This window comes from Micromys minutus (genome assembly GCF_963924665.1).
Source record: "Micromys minutus genome assembly, chromosome: 11".
Classification (NCBI taxonomy): domain Eukaryota; kingdom Metazoa; phylum Chordata; class Mammalia; order Rodentia; family Muridae; genus Micromys; species Micromys minutus.
In genome coordinates, this window is record NC_137980.1 from 44,165,173 (window position 1) to 44,185,825 (window position 20,653).

Sequence of the window (20,653 nt, forward strand, 5' to 3'; positions counted from 1 at the left end):
AAATCCCAAGTAGTAACTAGATGGTACCAGCTCTGAGAATAAAATATAAATCCAAGTAGAGATCAATGTACTAGGATCTTTTCTATCATTCAGACAGGCTGCTTTGAGCAGGGATATAGGTCATGATAGAACACCCATCTTAAAGGGGACAGCCATGCAGTATATCCCAAGCACAGCAAATGAACGTGTCAGTAGACATGAATTAATAACAGAACTTTAGTTACTTTCCCATATCAGAAGGATATTAACTTCCTACTATGTAGTACTTATATAGTAATGGGGCTCTGTTTTAGCATTCAAAGATATCTCTAAATGCTCGTTCAACTTGCAGGTCTTCACTGCATTATGCCTGTGCACAAAATCACCCGGATATAGTGACATTCTTATTAAACTATAACTCCAACATTAACATATGGGATGATGAATGCTGCACCCCCTTGATTAAGGTAGCTCTTGCCCATCTGTTTTGGTATGAAGTGGATTAGAGGTTGTCCCTTTTGGTTTCTGTTGCTGTAATAAATCTCTCACAAAAACCAGGTCAGGAGAGGAAATGCTTATCTGGCTCACATTCACACATCCCAGTTCCTCCTGAAGGGGAACCTGGGCAAGAGCTCAACTCCGTAACAGGAGAAAAAAAACTAATCTGGAGCTCACTGGAGAATGCAGCTCTTCCATGACCATTATCAAATCTTGCTCAGCATTTTTGTTTTTTTATACAACTGAGACTTTCTCCCCTGGCATTTCCCACCCCCAATACCCAAGGTTTTCCTATTTCTATCTAAATACATTTCTTTAAATGCCCATGTGTTTGTCCAGAGTACAGTCTGGTAGAGACAATTCCTGGTGTCTTTAGCCTGTGTGTCCAATTCACTAAAATAACAAAAATAACCAGCCCATCAATCTCTACACTACAACAGCCAACCAGCACAGATCTGAAAACATTGAATATGTAAGGATCCTGTTAGCAGATCCCTTAAATTCTACCTCTTGGAAAGAGATGTGGGGAGATTATAAAATTAATCAAGCCTGGGGTACTTAAGAAGACTTTGTGTCAAAATAATGGAATAATGGGCATAACTGAAATTTTGTGTGACTGAAGGAAAATTATTCCGTGCAATGGTAGAAATGTCTCTCTTGGTTTCCATGAGCTGAAGACATATTCATTTATACAATTTCTACAGGCTGCTCAGAGAAACAATGTTGATTGTATTTCTGTACTGTTAAGATCTAATGCAGATCCAACTCTGATTGATTCCACTGGGCATACAGCATTCCATCATGATGTGTCCAGGGGCAACGTTACTATCGCTTCATAAATACAACATAGATATTGAAGCCAAAACAAAGGTAAAGGTCATTCAAGTTCATTCCCATTGCTCTACTATCAGTGATATTCAGATTGTCTTCCTACACTGAGATTCTCAACAATTCTCAATCTGTTCAGAGGGAAGCTTTTTGATCAATATATGTAATTCATTTTTTTTGGTAGCTAGTGCAAAAGAACACAGCCTATTTTGATTCAGAATTGGTCATGATTTTGAAATTAGAGGATAAGGGATTTAGAACCACACACTACACACACATATAAACAGTAATAATAAATTTGTTTCAATGTAAATAATTGTAGATTAAGTAGAAATGTCTTGTGCTAGGAACTACTGATGTGGGGTTGGCTCAGGAATGAGGTTAGATTGAGAAACGAGAGAGGTGACAGGCAAAATAGAAAATATGATCACTGGAGAAAATATGTAAATCAATACGAAATGTTTAAAAGTTATAATCTACATAGGAGATGCTTTTATTCTTGTGAGATATTTCTTAGTGTAGTAAAGAAATATATTTGAAATATAGATTGAAAAATTCTGCTCCAGTCACATTTGAGCACACTCCTTCAACAGGGACACAGCAAACTTTCAGTTTCAGTGTTGTGGCAATGGAGGCCCTACTCCACTTACCTAAGATGATAGGAACCAATGAGTGTCAGTGAAAATTTTGGAAGGGATTGGTATTCATAGCCAGTGGAGTACAGGGAAAAATGTGGCAAAGGGAAGAAGACAGCTGTGTGTGGGAATATATAGCAGGTGTTGTAGGAAAAATGATCCCTTGTCACAATATACAGATAGTGTTCGTGTTCACATCTGTGATGAACTTTCAGTTAAATGTAACATTATTTTCCCTTACAGTATGGCTTGACTCGATTTCAACTTGCAACATTTGAAATCATGATGAAATGTTAGACTTTTAAAAAGCAATGGTTGCAAATGCCCATGCAAAGCCAGCAAATGCCCAAGCAATGCCTGCAAATGCCCATGCAATGCCTACAAATGCCCATATAATGCCTACAAATGTGCATGCAATGCCTCAAAATGACCATGCAATGCTTGCAAATGCACATGCAATGCCTGAGAGGAACAGGTACAGTTTCTTCTTTTCAACAATCTTAGTGCTGCTCCTGATAATGACAAAGGCTAAAGCCAGGAATCCAAAAATGATAGGAAGATTGGGAGTAACATGTAGGCAGAGTCAGCTTAGCACACATGAGGTGTGATCTGGAAAATAGACTGTTCCAACCCCACAGAAGAACAGCATGTATCAGGGCTCAATCCATAGTTCACTAGTTCCTTTCCTGAGCCAGCAACCAAGCCCAAGAGGAGAAGCTAAATCAGCTGTTGCTCCACTACAGTATTTTTCATTTTGACAGTATTTGTCACTGAATTAAGGGGCACACGTGTCATTGGCAATTTCTTCTAACATGAATAAACACCCACAGTCCCTATGTCTGAAATTTTATAACCTCTGTCCCTAAAGAAGAAAGCCCTAGCCAGTTCCTCAGTAGTAGAGAGTACATAATCACAGCAACATGTGCTTCTTAATGATTTGTTTGAGTGTTGAATGGTCCATTCAGCAGAGAGCTACCTTTCTCTGGGAACTGTTTTCTCAATAGTCTTCTACAGATACCCAGCAACTTTGGAGATTCTGTAGTTCAAGACAGTTTTCTTCCACATTCCAGACTGAGCTTTCAAAGTGGATATAGAAGTAGCTCATTTCTTTCCACAGATTCTGATTCTTTAGCCTCATAAATCTTGTCCTGACTTCTGGGAATATGTATTTCCAAACTGATTTTCTTCCAACAAAGCCATATGCTCTTTCCATCTGAGAGACATTTTTATGCTGAATTTTTTTTATTCCATATATATAACTATTGTCTATATTGAGCCATTATTTTCAAATGACAGCTCGTTGATTTCAGATGAACTTTTCTATAGAGAGTTTACTTTTCAATTCAAAACTTTAAAGCATTTTGTGAACATTTTAATTCATTTCTTTTTATTCACTTAACTTCTCATTCATTGACACTCTTCTGGTTACCCCTTTCCACAGTCCTTCCCTGTTCCCATCCTCTTCACCTCTGAGAAGTTTTAGAACACCTTTTTATTCCCACATTCTGGCAGTCCATGTCTTTGCAACGGTAGACACTTCCCTTCTCTCTCTCTGAGACCAGACATGGCAGCTCAGCTGGAAGGGTGTATCCATGTACAGCCAATATCTTTTTAGATAGGCCCTTTCCCATTGATTGAGACCCACATGAAGCACAAGCTGTCCACCTGCTACATATGTGCAGGGGAAGGGTCAGTCCAGCCCATGGTTGGTGGTTCGGTCACTGAGAGCCCCAAGGGTCCTGATACTTTGACTCTGGTTGTTGTCATCTGGACACCCATCTACTCCGTTCCTGGGATCCTTCCTTCTTGTCTTCCATAAGAGATTACAGACATACTGTCCTGGGCATGCCAAACGTGCCTCAGTTTTTTTTTTTAAGTGTGTGTGTGTTGTGTATTTGTTGTTATTTTATGAGGTAACTATTCCTCTCATTTTTTTGTCTGGAGACAAGGTGGGAAGGATAGCATTCAATAATCATATTCCATTGCTGAACAATGAGTTCAATATTGAATGGCTAGGCCTATTGGCCCATGAATTTAATTCCATATCTCAGAATTAGGAGACACACAGGTCTCTGTGAGTTAAGGCCACAGAGTGGTTTGTAGAGTGGGTTCCAGACCAGCATAGCTTTATAGTGAGATCCTCTATAAAAAAGATTGTTTGAGGGATTCAACTATTACATACTTAAAACACTTGGTAAATGCATTTCTCATGAATAGTACAATAATGAAAACTTTTAAATCTATTCCCAGTGAAAGAACTACAGCACGGAATCGAAAATTCAAACATGTAAGGTTTGCGGAAGGTAAGATTACTATAGTGACTATTAATATAGGCTACAGTAGCTGGCCCTACTTATGCTATGTATTAAGAGAATAGATTTTAGCTCCTCTCCCATTAGATCAGGCAAGGTAGCCCAGCTAGCAGAAAGGATTTCAAGTGCAGGCAATCAAGTTTCAAACAGTCTTCACTTCAGGTTTTAGGGAACCCACATGAAGACCAAGCTGCACATCTGGTCCATGTGCATAGGGTGTCTATGTGCAGCCTTTGCGTACTCTTTGATAGGTGGTCCAGCCTCTGTGAGTCCTCATGGGCCCAGGTCAGTTGATTCTGTATGTTGTCAGGTGATGTCCCTAAATTTGTGTTTCTTTTTTGCTTCTTTACCATTTGCAGGTATTGAATTGTTTAAGTCATTTTCTTCACCTGTTTGATTCTATTTTCATGTATTTTAAAAAAGATTTAGTAGGGATTCTCCACCATGGCGGCGGCATGCCCTGTACTCAAGGTCTGAACAGAGCCTCGCAGCAGGAGGATGGCCTTGCTCTGGTCAGCCGCAGCTGTGGAGCTGGCAACCAGAGCAGAGGCATAGCCAGGTCCTCCAGCCCTGCCACTGCCTCCACCTCTGCCACCTCTCCCTTGCTGTCTGCCCTCAGGTCTCTGTTGCCCCTGCAGTGTGAGCCACTGTACAACTGGCAGGCCACCAAGGCATCGCTGAAGGAGTGCTTCGCCTTCCTCTTCAACTCGGAGCTGCTGAGCACTGTGCACTTCGTGCTAGGCAAGGGCAGAGATGGGGCTGCTGCTGGGGGTTCTCAGCGCATCCCCTTTCCCCGATTCATACTGGAGGCCGGCACCCTGGTCTTCGACTCCATGTTCAACGGCAGCATGGCTATGACGTCAGACGAGATCGAGCTGCTGCACGTGGAGCCCGCTGCCTTCCTGGTGCTGCTGAGATTCTTGTACTCAGATGAAGTTCCAATTGGTCCAGAGAGCATTATGACAACTCTTTACACCTCTAAAAAATATGCAGTCCCTGCCTTGGAAACACATTGTTTGTAGTGGAAGCCATGTTTAATTCCTAATTATATCTCTCATACAGCATGAAATACTGCTAAGAATCCATAGCCTGGAGGTGATTTAGTGGATAAAGAGCATCCATTTTTGTGTGAGAACGAGAGTTTGGATGCACAGTATTTAAAGGATTTCTGATGGCCTCCTGGACATCAGTGTCATAGGCACTTATGTTGAGGCAGGAGGTGGTGACTGAGAATCTCTTAGAGTTTACTGGTTAGTTAGCCTTGGGTTTTTATTCAAGAAGGAAAGTTCAAGCTATGAGACTAAGGGTGAAAGAAGGTTGCATGTCTTCATGGTAAAGGATCCCTGACATACCTACTGTTGTTGTTCCTGAGCATACATTAGTGGACAATGTCTGCATCATCCCGTGCAGCAAGGTAAAATGCTTCTTTGTGCAACTAGTTTTCCTCAGTATATTGTCATAATTCAAAAGTAGTCGAACTATTCCAGTTTTAAATAGAGAATGGCTTAGAGGACACCAAATTGTAGATGCAAGTGAGCAGTAACTCCTCGTCGGTAGTGGTGGCCCAATATGAGAGTGTCCTCAAACACACGTGAGTAGAAGACTGAGTGCAGTCCTCACACACTAGAAGATGTTTGATGTTAGAGCATGGTTTGCAGAAATGAATACACATTAGAGTGATTTTTAAATGTGACAGTGGTGATAGACAGGAATACATTTTAATATGTCCAGATAATCATGTACCAAGAATATCCTAATGCTTTCCCTCTCTGGAAAATTCATGTCACTTTTATTTCCCCTTGGACACTCCTATTCCAGTATCATGGATGAGAGCATCTCATTGAATTCTCACCTCCATCTGTATTAACCTTAGTAGAAATTCTGGATATTTAGCATTTTGTAATATGTTCATACAATTTGCATTAGGGAGAGTGTAGAGCTTTCTTATTTGACTCTGATTAGGGTCTTGAAAGCCCTTCATCTAATTAAACCATAAACATCTTTCCCCAATTATCCAGCATTTCCAGAAGCAGAGAGTCCACAACTATGTGGTTCAATTTCCATTCTCTCAGTGTTTAAAGTATGCATTTATACCCTTTGTACTTATTCCACACCCTTCCAACATTGTAGTGTTTTACGTAGATATTTCTATATTCAGCACGAAGCTTCGTTGTCACAGTGAGGGGCTGGATGTTAGGAAACCTGTTTCTGTGGATTCTCCAGACATAGAGTGAGGGCTGTGTGAATGAGAATTGGCACTTTAAGGATTTGTGAATGTGACTCAGTGGACCAGTGAGTTTGTATACAGCAATTTCTCAGGTTCTATGATGTGGATAGTGCTAGCAATTAATTTTCCATTAATTTATGAATAGAAACATGCATTTTGTGTGCCCCGACAATGGAGGAGTAAGACTGTCAAAACTGGCCCCATTAATATTACTAATTATCTTAATCAAGAAGCAGAATAATTGACCCATAATGAATGAAGTTTAGTCACAACCAGTAGAACAAAGTCAAGTTTCTCAGATCATGAATTTTCTTAATTGAGCCTGGCATAAATATCATTACTTCTTGATGATAAACTTGTAATTTGTAAATAGGCATATGAGAATGTATTCCACATTTTTCTAATGGCCTTTATTGTTCATGTGTCAATAACCTGTGATTGCTGAAGAATGAGGTTGATTTGAATGCATACATTCCAAAACAAAATGTTAATTTCAGAGCCAAACAAAAAGCAACAACCTCCCAATGTTTGCATTGCAGGAACAATTTTTAAAAAATTCACAAAGGATCCATAAGAAGAAAAAAAATGGTATGGAACACTTGGAGTTCCTGTGTGTTCACCAAGAATGTCAGTAACTACTACATGGGAAGTAAAACCATCTCTAATGGTAATTACCTGTAACTTAGGAAGTAACACTTATGCTTGCTCTAAAAGAAAGCAATCGGGGTGTTTGCACATGCCTTCACATTGCAAGTAGTGTAGGAGAAGGGAAGCCTAGCCTTGACCATTAGCTTCATCACTTTAATATCCTCAGTCGTGGCCACTCATGGTATTAGGCAGTGCTTTTCAACCTTCCTAATGCTGTGACTCTTTGATACAGTTCCTCATGTTGTGGTGACTCTCAACCCTACGACTGTTTTTGTTACCACTCTGTGACTGTAAGTTTGATGATTTTATGGACTGTAACTTCATCTCAGTGATGTGAAGGTCTTCAGAAACCTGTGTGAGACTGTTATACGCCCCCCCCTCCAATCAGTCTCACATGAAAGTGAGAGTAAATTAAATTCTGGAAACTAAAGAAATGACCAGATAATGAATTTTTTTTTAACAACTCAAGGAGAATACATTGAACAATACAGGCTCCTTGGATTGGTACAATCAACATGAAAACAACAATCCTGTTTGTGATTCTTATTTTAGATTGACTGATTTTTTTTTTTGTGGGAATGGTTTGCATGTATTCTGTCTTTGTACCTTCTATGTGTGCTTTCTACAGATATAAAAAAGGTCATTTTGAAATTTTGTCAGCCAGTATATATGTATTACAAATCAATCCCAGTGCTTTGCAAAGCAATAAATATTATATAATCTTCAGTGCCCTTTTCCAGCCCACAGACTGAATATTTCTGAGATGCAAAAGATTAAAAGGATCATAAGAGAAAATCTGTAGTCAGTCTTAGGATATTTGTTAACTTCCTGGACCCCAGATCTCAGCCATCCAGGCTCAGCAATAGGGGTCCAAAGGACTAATAGGCAGGGTGCCCACAATGGGAGGTTGTGTGTGTTGGTGCACACCATTAATTCATGATTTTCTCTATCAGGCAGGGTGGTCATTTCAGTACCAGGACACCCAGTTCTTAAGGTAGATTAGGCAAGGAAATGCAAAGTGAATTGTAGGGACAAAGAATGACTTTTTTGAATTATCCTTTCTCTCCTGCTGTTTTCAGTATCAGTATAAGATTCAAGTTGTCAGTCATGCTGGCCAGTGACTTTATCTACTCAGCCATTTTCCTGGCCTGATGATTTGACTGAATATATATTAGCATTAATACACACAGTAGATAAAAAGTGTGTGTGTGTGTGTGTTTATTTAACAATAACACACATGCTACCCATTGCATAGGAGTGTCAGACAGAGATAGTTCTTCATGTGTTTGAGTTCTTGGCCACTTATTGGGAGACTTTCGGGGTATTGTCTAGCTAGCAGAAGTTTCCCAGGGGTAGGCTTGAGTGGTTATGACTACATGTGATACCAGTTTTGTGTTATCTGCCTCCTGGTCCACCAGCATGCGAGAAGCAAAAATGTACAGCCACTAAGCAGGCCACCCTGTTGCCTCCTGGATGTAACTGACTATTTTTCCCATCAGATACTTTGTCAAAGAAACTACAGAAGGCACAAAAAAGTAGTGTTTCTCTTCTCATTTTCATTCCATTAAGAAGGTACAAAACAAGCAGAAGGGTCTGTTTGCAGATCTTACTCACACTTCTTAATCTACTATATACTGTTAACAACTAGATACTTACTTTAAGCCTTCCAGTTTCATCTTTAGAAAAAATAACACATAATTTTTACATCTAATGAAATCATTTGAAACTTTAAATTTGATATTGACAGAAACCAAATTCAAATGCTTTTTCTTTTAAGCTTCATTCCATTTGGTTTCCAAATTAACATTAGCTATTGTATGTGATGAACCTTAGCAATGTTGTTCGAGAGGGAACTTAGCGATGTGGCAGAACTCAGATTAACTTTAATAAGTCGATATTCACTTGGCAATCATCTTCTATTGCAGTGAAAAGTCATTAGAATTTTGTAAACAAGCATTTCTCCTACAAATTCATTTTATACTGAATAAAATGGTAGGATGATATGGAACATACTTCATAATGGTGACGAATATGGTACCCAGGGATTAGTTAGCAATGACATGGAATGAAGGCACCTCTTTCCTATGCCAGTGAATAGGCTACAATCCAAGTATCAGTAAAGCCATGAGAAATGACAGAGACAACAAAGCCAAAGGGAGTTTCTGTTATACAAAGAAATAAATTATGTGACTGAAATGATAACAAAAGTTATTTCTCATGCCTAACTTATATAAAACCAAACTAACCAAGCCCTCCCGGAAGCCTATGTAGCAATTACAGTGTACTTAGTATAAAATAAAAATATCATGATCTTTGCTTGACAATTTCTGTTCTCTACCACATATTGACACATTCCCAGGTAGATATCTTTATAAAATGTAGAGCCAGAGAGGTTTTACAATGACATAGTTATGTTTCCATGATGCTGGCCAGTTTGAGAGAAAGACAAAGCTCAAATTTCAATTAAAATTTCATATTTTTACCCATTTCAATTTCATTGTGATCAGAACAGCAAATCTCTCTCTCTCTCTTTTTCTCTCTCTCTTGCTCTCCCTCCCTTTCTCTCTTTCTCTGATTCACTCTTCTTTTATGTAAAAACTAGAATACATATTTGCATTCATGTACATGTATATCCACATACATACACATAAATTTACAAATATATACACATATGTATACACAGATTAATATACATTAATTTTGCCAAACACATGGCACATTAGTTTAGTGCAATTGCCTTGCAAGCCTAAGGACCTTAAGATTATACTGAAAAAAAGAAAGAGTAGTATGTATATGGTCCTGAATCTTTAAATCCAGATTGGAGGCTGAGAGAGCAGGGCAGCCCTGAAACTCACAATCTATCCAGATTAGAACCTACAGAGCAGCAGAGACAGTGAGAGCCTCTTTTAGCTCTATGGAAGACAAGAGACAGCTCCTGAAATATCTCTTCTGTCTACACACACACACACACACACACACACATACACACACACACACACACACACACACACACACACACACACACACAGCAAAACCAAGCAGAGTAACAATCACAATGTAGAATAAGTTGCATTCATGTACACTAACACGAAAATAAAGAATATTTGTCCATGACTGTGTGTACTGGTAAGTAAATGCTGTTGCTATACTGTTGGTGAGACTAACACTTCAGAAACATCTCTTTAAGGTCTTTTCATTCATCTCCCGGGTTTGTTGTTACATGTGGCAAACATCCTGCAAACCTAACCTTGCAATTTATGGTCTTTTTTTTCTTATTTCGTAACTGGCTCAAGCATATTTACACAATGAGGAGGAAGTAATGAGTCGGGTAACACGTGGCATATACAAACATGTCTCCTCTAAAAATACCACATGGTTTATACTATCAAGCACATCTTTCTCAGTGAATCCAATGAACTGCAATTCTCACCTGATTCATTTGGACAGTTTTAGCACAAATGCAAGAGTTTCTTCCTCATCCTGTTTTTTTTTTCTACAATGCTTCATAACTTGTTTTGTTGAATTGTTTTTGTGTTTTATTGTTTGAAAATGTAGAGTATGGTTTGGGGTGAGTTTTTCAATGAAGAAGCATATACTGTCCTCAAAACTTGGACTATAGGGCAAAATAGATGGCCAGGTTGTAGATTTCACTGAGATGTAAAGGATGACAAATGTGTGGAGAACTTCCTTGTCATCTTATAAAAGTTGATGAGGCTTCCCATTTACAATGTAGCTCAAAAACCAATTCCAAAACTGACAGTTTGTACATTCATCTGGGTGAATAAGTGTGTGTTCTGTGCATTCTATAGAAGAGAGATTTATGGAATTTAAGAGAATGTTTTATGACCAATCCGCTGGTTACACCCCCTCACAGTTCAGACTTAGACCTTTTGGACTATGGTGATGTCACTTCTTCTGTAACTATATGATTGTGATGCTGGTTTTACTTTCTGTTGCTGTAATACAACATCATGGGAAAGTTTTTGTTGGAAGTAGGTCTCATGGTCCTGATTTTATACACACACCAGCATCATAGTTCAGGCAGACAGGAATGGTGCAGAAGCAGCAGCTGACAGATGACACCTTCACCTACACCAGATAGAGGGAACTTGGTGAAAATGGCACCCTTCTGCTGAAATTTTAAAGCCCATCCCACTGACACCTATCCTACAAAAGGCCACAACTTCTGATCATTTCCAAGAAAGCTCAGCCCTCTGGAGACCAAGCATTATATGAGCCTATGTTGCTGTTGATTTTCAAGCCACTATAGAGGTGCCACATGAGGTCATTGTTTACATGCTGTAGGTGGAGCAGCAGTTATAGTATTGCAGAATATTTGATCACACTGTGCTCCCCACCCCACTATAGTGTTTAGTCAAGAAATTCATTTTGAGTTGTTGTAAGGCTTACTCTTGAAATTGACCTTTAGTCTCTTTAACTAGAATACAGACACATATTGAAGAGAGAAGAGAGAACAAGGAAGACACAGGTGAAAGCAGAATAAACCATAGAATCCTAAGGAGCCAGAAGATTATAAAATATTGCTAGTTAGTTGAGGCCAAGTAGAACCAAACATCAGAGGCCAAGAGGGAATCCAGACTGTATCAGGTGCATGGATAAGAGCTTTGAGTCAGAACAGCTGAGTTGAACCATTCAGCCAGAGAGAAAAAAGAACTAGATGCCATGGTATGCTCACGCAGAAGTAGGTAAGAGAGTCTGAAAATATTTTAGGCCTATGTAAATTTTCACAGTGGCATGAGGCTTCCAGGGTGTGAGCTATGTTGGCAGCCAAAGGAATTAAGCCTCAGAGATTGCAATAATACCTAGTGAATAAGAGTTTCTTTAAGAGATGGTTAATAAGTGGGATTTGTGAAGGTATATATAGATTCCATACATGGAACTCAGCAATTCCCCTATGCTGTGGGTAGTGGCATACTTGTTCATGCATTTGAAAAATGCAGCTCCACTGTTCTGATATTAAGATATCTAGTGGAAAAGTGAAAGGCCATTGGGGAAGGGTTAATGTAGTGCAGATCAGAGGAGATGATTTCTGTTCTCAAAGCACCTCACTGTCCCACTCTCTTCAACTGGCTGGAATCCTAACTTCCATTCCTAAAGACAGGGGGAACACATTTTGTCACTTCTCCTTATATTTTTACATTTTACAAACTATGAACATATGAGGTAGCAAAAAAGTTAAGCAAAAATGTTAGCAGTTCTCCACAAAAGAATTCAGGAATCTCTGGCCCTTTCAAATAAGCAGAAAGGAAAGAGACGTCACTGAATATTAAAAAGTGTAGTGCTGATATTGGATTGAATACAGATACATTTTGGGGACTATAAATCAAATTTCTGGCAGTGGATATGTGATAAAATGAATAAAATCAGTGAAATTTTAAACCAAAGTAACACTGCTGATTTCAATTTTTAGGTCAAGAACAAAAAATTAGATATTTTTATTCACTCTGGTCCTGGGCCTAGAATTTCTGTGCCTGAGGCAACTGCTGACATCAAAACTGCTCCTGCTACGAGTGATGCTAGAAACGGAGCAACTGGGGACTATGAAGAAACTCCTAATATTAGTGGTGTTAGAATTGGCCCGTATGGCAGCCTTTGTGAAAACACGTAATATTATTGATTCTGCTACCAATAGTGGGTCTACTGCTGATGTTGACATTACTGATGAATATGATGCTACTCTTTCCAATGCTCTTCAGTACATGTGGAATTAGAAGATGATCATGCATCAGAAACAACTAATATCATTGGGTTTGATTGTCAGATTGACTTAGCTGTTTACACATACCATTTGAGGTGTGCACCCCATGCTTACCTAGAGCCTCCTTCTGGTCCCTGCCATTGTTATGCCTTGGACCCCATTGAAACGACTGATCTGACTCTTCTGTCATCCCATAGAAATGAAGATGATCATGACACTGATATTTCAAACGAGGAATATACACTTGTCCCTGAGATGGAAGAATATATTCCCTCTCTCCAGGATGCTGAGGTTATAGTTGAAGGTTCAGAGCCAGCCGATGACAGTGGCCAAAACGTGGCCACCATCATGGATCCTCATTTTATTCACACACCAGAGATGGCAGCTTTTTTGATGTTTTTCCTGACATGGTATTTATTTGTTATCTTGAAATTAGTGAGAGGCATGAGCAACAAAGTTTATCGATTTTGGCATGGAGAAGATAATCAAGAAGCCAAATCTAACCAAAAAGATGAACCAGGTATGTTAGTAAACAGTCATATCTTAAAAAAGATAAACTTTTCTTTTAACTAGAGAGCTATGTCTCTTTAATACTAATACTTGTTCTTAAAGGATCTAATAAAAATTTATAAAAGAATATTAATTTACTCAGTACACTTGTGTGATGGCATGTATGTTAAAAGGTACATTCATTATTAAAACTGACGAGTATAAAAATATGCCCCTTCATGGATATTGAGGCTTGACATAGAACCAGAAAAAGTTGTTTCCATTTCTTAACTTATTGAACATACTCACATAGTGTAACAAAACCAGTTACACCAACAGAACCATCCATGTGAAGTTGGTTGGTCCTTGTTTGTCTCCCATTCTGAGATGAGCAAATTATGTTCACTCCAATGTAAACCTTGTGTTTTCTGAATGCCAAAGTAGGGAAATCTTCCTGCTAAACATGACTGTCTATTCATCTCTGTTCTTCTGAACTCTGACTTGTGATCTTAGCAAAACTTTGGAAACAAGCATTGCAAAGGAAGCAGCATCTGAGAATAACAGTAACAAAATGAGCCTCCACCTTCTCACTGTTTCTCATCACATTGATCCCAATGATAATAACCCTGAGGCTGTTGATGCTTATCCTGACATTACCACCAGTGATGTGCCTGATGATAATCTGTTAATTCTTGCTTTTCTCCTAGGTGCTGCTGATGCTGATCAGTAGAGACTTAAACCAGATCTCTAGATGGACTAAAGCATGAAGTAAAATGTTTTTTGTTTTGTTTTCTACTTGTTTTTTGTTTTTTGATTTTTTTGGAGACTCATTTGTGCCATGTGGTGTTTCCTTAGAAAATATTTTTTATTTATTTTTCATGTTATTCTTTACCTGTTTACAAGTGTAACAGAGTACTATTGATAGTGTCAGGGATTGTTGGCAGTCTATGGAATGAGTCTCTACTTGGGTAGGTTCTCGGTTGACTGTTCTCTCAGTGTCTCCTCCATACCCTATTCCTACATTTCTTTTAGACAGGAAACATATGGGGTTGAAAGTTTTGTGGTTGGGTTCACGTATATATTGCTCCACTCGGCTTCAAGCATAGCCAGAATGGGCAGCCTCCCCAGGCTTCATATCCCCAATGCTTTAAGTCACAGCTTAGAACACCTCCATTGATATCAGTGTGCTTCCCAATCTCAGGTCACTGTGTCCTCCTGAAGTTGCTCCCTACCTTAACACCCCTATCAGTTGCAGATTTCCATTTATTATTATGGCACCTACCCTTCCACCCACCAGAGCCCGTATTCCCTTTCCTCTCCTTTTCTATCTTCTTTCTGAATCAGTTTCCTCCATCTATCTGCCTTTTATGACCATTCCAGTGACTCAAACTTCGTTTCTTGTGTCATTCTTCCTGTTTAACTTTCTTGGGTCTGTGCAATGTACCATGGGTATCCTGTAATTTATTGTCTGCACCCAGGAGAAAAGTAGTCTTGCTTTGGCTCCTTTTTACTATGCCCAACTGGGTTATATACATTTTTAGGCTCCTAGTCATGACCTGCATACCTTAAGACATCAGTTCCTAGGCCTTCTATAAAAAAAAATGTCCAGTGAGGTTGTGTCATTGAGAGCCCTTCATTGAAAACTTTAACATGATTTAAATAAAGAAATTACATACAATTTACTTTCTTTGTATATGCTTGAACTTTATAGATTTGAATAGAGGAGGGTTTTGCTTCTGTGTGATTTCTATGCAGCAAGTGTGATGGAATCGAGTTCTGGGTACCCTGGAACTGGAGTAGAAGATAAGTGTAAGCTGCCATCTCTGTGCTAGCAATTAAAATGCAATGCTCTACAAAACAAAACTAGAGCTCTAAACTGGCAAGTCATCTCTCCATCCCATAATATTGTGTTATTCATACTATGTTATGTACAGCATGATAAATTTCATAAGATAATAATATTTTTAATAAACTGTAAATTGTATTGCAAAATTAAAAATACACTAAGATATCTTAGATCAATTTGACCCATGTTTCAGATCGATCCAACGAAGAAGTTCTGAACTGGATCTATAAGCCTGCACTCATTAACTCCCCTTGGGTTCCTGTTGTGTGTGCATTGACATACATATAAAGGAGAGACTGACAATTTCTTCCTCATACTTTCCTGTGCCACACACATGTGGGTAAGTGTGTGGTAGTCAGAGGACAATGACACTTGACAGTTCTGTTCGGTCTCATTGTGGGTTTTGGGCACTGAACTCAGGCCATCAGGGCTCCCCTTGGTTTCTACCCTCTGGTCCTTCAAATTGGAGTCATGTTGACACACCAAAATCCCTGATGTGTTTGATTTACTGTTTGGAGAACACTGATTTTTAGACTTGCAGCAATGAACCTTAGGGGATCCACTTGTTTCCACATCTGCAGTCAGACTTTCAGAGCAAGTGATTTACAAAATGAGTTGTATCAACCACCTCAGCCCCTCCTTCTTATTATCTATTTTCATGTTATAGTAGGTTGCTTTTTGAACAATTTTTTACTTCTGAAGGTTTCTTTAATATTTAATTTTTGAGCTATACATACATATATATAATATACTTAATTACAGTTTCAAAATATTCCTTTGTTATTAAATGTTTTCTTAAAAAGAACAGATTAGTTTTTAAGGAGTTGTAAACGTGTGCCTTCCTACAAGCAATGGAGGATTGTTTCTCATGTTCATTATCTTTGCCAGAAAATTATGTCCCTTGTTTTTGATTTTAGCCATAGTGACTGGTTTCTTTAGTGGCCTTCTGAGTTACATTATGCTGATGCCTAAGAACTGAACATTTAAGTGTTTCTTGACCTGAAATTCCTCTGTTGAGAATTCTCTTTTTACATCTTCACCCCATTTTTAATTTGTTTTATGGGTGCCTGACTTTTTGGGTTCTTTGTATATTCTGCATGGTAGTGCTCTATCAAGGGGAGTGTTGGTGAATATCTTTTCCAAATATGTAGGTTTCCAATTTGTCCTTTTGACACTGTTGTTGGCCTTACAGAACTTTTTCAGTCTCAGGAGTCTCTATTTACTCATTGTTGATTTTAGATCCTGAGACATTGGCATTCTGATTAGGAAAATGTCTTTGTTTAGTCTGTGATTCAGTTTTCTTTCCATTTAATTTGCTATTGGTTATTGGTTTGTTGTATATTACATTTACATTTTTTAGGCATGAAACTCTTATCTTGAAGTCTCCAAGACATTTATCAAAGGCTTTTTATCATTTAATATGATGATCATGCAAGTTTATTACAGTGTATACTGTTGGCTCCTCTTTCAAAAAAAGATGTTATCAAGTCTTTGGAAATTATGACTGAATCTACTATTTGACTCATTGAATCAACACATATGTTTTTAAGTGATTATCATTTTATATCTTATTACCCTAGCGTTATAATAAAATTTGAAATCTGGGTGAGGATCATTCCAGATATTGTTTTTTAATTTCTGTGAATAATTGTTTTACAATTAAATAAAAATTGAATTGAATCTGTAGATTGCTTTTGTAATGTGGCCTTGTATTTTATATTTTTAAGTCAATTTGACATAGCCTAGAGTCATTTTGAGGAGGTATTTAAATTGAGACTAGTACTCGAGATGTTTAGGCTATATGCAAGCTTGTAGATCGTTTCTTGTTCTTGTTCTTGTTCTTCATCTCCTTTTCCTTCTTCGTCTTCTTTTTTCTTTTTCTTGTTTTTGTTTGTGATCTTCTTTCTTCTTCTTCTTTCTTCTTCTTCTTTTTCCTCCTCCTCCTTCTTCTTCTTCTTCTTCTTCTTCTTCTTCTTTTTCTTTCTTTTTCCTCTTCTTATTCTTCATAGTTTTTATAACACATATTTATAAATATTCTTCTACAGCCCCCTCCACTTTCCCCAATCCCCTGATATGTCCTCTAGATTTTCTTTCCTGTTTCACTTGGGAAGACAGCTGGCCTCCCAGGGATATCACTGAACACAGCATAACATGTGTCAATAAGAATAGGCACACCTCCTCATTTCAGGGCTTGGGAGAGGAAACTCATAAAAGGAAAAGTGTCCCAACAGCCATAGAAATAGTCAGATATACCCCACTCCCACAAAAAAAAAAAAAAAAAAAAAAAAAAAGCTAATCATCATAACATTTGCAGAGGACCTAGCACAAACTCATGTAGGGTTTGTGGTTGCAGCTTTAATTTCTGTGAGACCTTGAGTCTCACTTAGTTGTTTTTGTAAGTTGTTTTATTCTGATCTCTGTTCTTCATGTCCTGGTATCTCCTTTCCCTCTTCTATGGGTTTCCCTGATTTCCAAGGGGAGGGACCTGATGAAAATCATTAATTAGCTCTTCCCCTCCATCTAATGTTTTGCTGTGGGTCTCTGTTGCGAGAAAATGTCTCTCTGATGATGATTGGGCTAGACACAAGTCTGTGAATAAAGCAAAATATAATTAGGGATCATTTGATTGTTATTTTTCCTAACCTAGTTCTCTGGGCTATCCAGCCTCTACTTCTGGTCATCAGGCAGAATGGGATAATTGACTCCCTTTCATGCCATGGCCTCTCAGTTAGATCCATCAATTGTTGGCAATTTCCACAAGTTCTGTGCCTCCATAGCTGCAACATATATTTTGGGCAAGTTGCAGGTTGAAGGATCTGTGGCTGGGTTGGTATTCCATTCTCACACGTGGCAATTACCTGGTTACAGAAGATAGCTGATTCAGGCTTTGTATCACCCTCTGTTGAAATCTGGGAGTTTCACTTTCCCCAGAGTGTGAGGGAGAGATGGAGTGAGAAAATATGAGAGATGATTGGTATTAGACCATGTTACGGAATGATATGAAAACCACTGTGTGGACATTTTCTTAACTAGTGACAAATGTGGGAGGGCCCAGCTCATTTTGGGTTGTGCCATCCTGGGCTGGAGGACATAAATTCTATAAGAACTCAGACTAAAGAGCCATAGGGTCAAGCCAGTAAGCAGCATTTCTCCATGACTTCTGCATCAGCTCCTGCCTCTGGTTTCCTGCCCTTTATTATTTCTAGCCCTGACTTCTTTTGATGATGAACAGTGATGTGGAAGTGTGAGCTGAATAAACTCCCTCCATCCCAAGTTTCTTTGTTGATGGTGCTTAATCAAATCTTACAAGACCTAAAAGGACCGAACTTTTCACAATTTTGATCTTTCTACTCCATGAGCATGGAATATCTTTTCACCTATCAGTGTCTTCAATTTCTTTCTGCAGTGTCTGAAAGATTTTAATGTACTTGTTTTTCAATTGCACGACTATATACATCCTGAGGTGATTTTTCTCTAGGTCATTGTGAGGAGTTATTTTTTTCTGATATCTTTCTCAGTACATTTATAATTGGTAAATAAGTGGTCTATTCATTTTTTATCTTCCTACTTTGCTGAAGGCGTTCATCAGCTCTTAAAATCTTCTAGTATACTTTCTCGGGTTATATATGTATAAAATGGTATTACATATAAGGATATCTCACTTCTTCCTTTCCTCCTGGTGTTTCCTGGATTTCCTTTAAATGCTTTATTGCTGTAGCTATGAATCCAAGTACCAATGGGTCTTAGAATGTGGAAATTCTTGTCTTAGTCCAGATTATAAGGGAAATGCTTTGCGTTTCTTTCTATTTGGTATGACATTGGATGTAGGATTCCTGCAAATCACACTAAAAACGATTATTTATTTTATGTATATGAGTACATTGTCACTGTCTTCAGACACAATAGAAGAGAGCATCAGATTCAATTACAGTTGGTTGTTTACCACTATGTGCTTGCTTGTAATTAAACTCAGGACCATTGGAAGAACAGAGAGTGCTCTTAACCGCTGAGTCAACTCTCCAGCCCCTCTCTAAGACTTTTGTCATGAAGGACGTTGGGTATTCTCCCAGTCTCTATCTACAGGTAAAGGGATGGTCTTTAGTTCATGACTTTTAGTCTGTGTATTTGAATATACCTACTTTTATATGTGTAGCAATATAATTAAAGAAATTATTATAGGTCAGAATGGGAGTACTGGGAGTGAAGGGAGCACAGTGCTCTCTGCAAAAGGGTCCTTTGCTGCCCATACAGAGTGCTGGGTCTCTGTCATCAGGAGTCAGTATCTGCCTTTGGAAACCTGATTCTAAGAATAGGTGCACATGTGCTTCTTCACCTGAATGAAGGCTGAGCTTGAGACACAGGTCTGGGGAGGACACTCCAGGTCTTCTCAGAGAGCAGGGAGTTCCCTGTTCTATGAGAAAGGGTCCTTTCCAGCCAACAGTGATGGCTAGATCTCCACCAAAGGGATTCAGGATCTGCTCCCAATGAGCTAAGCTCTCATATCAGCTGCACAGGTGATTTTTAAACTGGACCAACGGTCAGCCTAATGCAAAGGCCTTCAGAATTTCTGGTGGGACTCCCGCCGCCCCCTCCCGGTCCGGGCCGGGCCCAGCACCGGCTGGGTTCAAAGTTTGCGGCCGCCCCTGCGCCCCGCGCCCGATGTATGGGTGATATACTGCGGCGGCGGCAGGTTGAGGGATGGCCATATTTGCCGGCGCGGCCCGAGCCGGCGACAACAAAAAGTGCGCGGGCTCCCGGCAGGCGCTCTGACGGGTGCGGGGACGCGGGGCCGCTCGCCCGGGGCCTAGGCCTTTCCGCCGCCGTCGCGCTCGCGGCCTGGCCCGGCTCTGCCCGGCGCACCCGCCGTCCGCGGGGATGTCTTACAAGCCGAACTTGACCGCGCACATGCCCGCCGCCGCCCTCAACGCAGGAAGTGTCCATTCACCATCTACTAGCATGGCGACCTCCTCCCAATATCGTCAGCTGCTGAGTGACTATGGGCCTCCATCTCTAGGTTACACCCAGGGAACTGGAAATAGCCAGGTGCCTCAGAGTAAAGATGCAGAGCTGCTGGCCATCATTGAAGAGTTGGGGAAAGAGATCAGACCCAGGTAGCAAGAGCGCCATGGAGAGGCTAAAACGGGGCATCATTCATGCCCGAAGCCTGGTTCCGGAGTGCTTGGCTGAAACAGAAGGTAATGCCAGGTCCTAGCCCCTGGTCAGTCTGAAGGCCCATCTTACTACCCCATGGAGATGAGAAGCTTTGTTCAAAATGGCAGTAATTTTTCTACCACAGTCATTAAGCTCTGAATCCTCACTCAAAAGATTGGGAAGACATTTTGCTGTAACTGATGATGTGCATTTTAAGTAGTTAGGAATGACCTGGCTCTTTTCTTTTCAAGCATTTGAAAGATGTTTGTGAAGCCACTTCACAGCAAGCTATTGTTTGTCCCCAAATACCAGTGTCCCCTT

The 20,653-nt window shown here is 39.5% G+C and overlaps 1 pseudogene across 1 annotated transcript; it reads left to right on the forward strand.

The window, feature by feature from the left end:
* The first annotated feature begins 20,056 nt into the window (after window positions 1-20,056).
* Window positions 20,057-20,393, forward strand: LOC308426947 (cyclin-dependent kinase 2-associated protein 1-like; annotated as a pseudogene). The gene has a single exon. The product of its transcript is annotated as a cyclin-dependent kinase 2-associated protein 1-like (transcript).
* The last annotated feature ends 260 nt before the right edge of the window (window positions 20,394-20,653 follow it).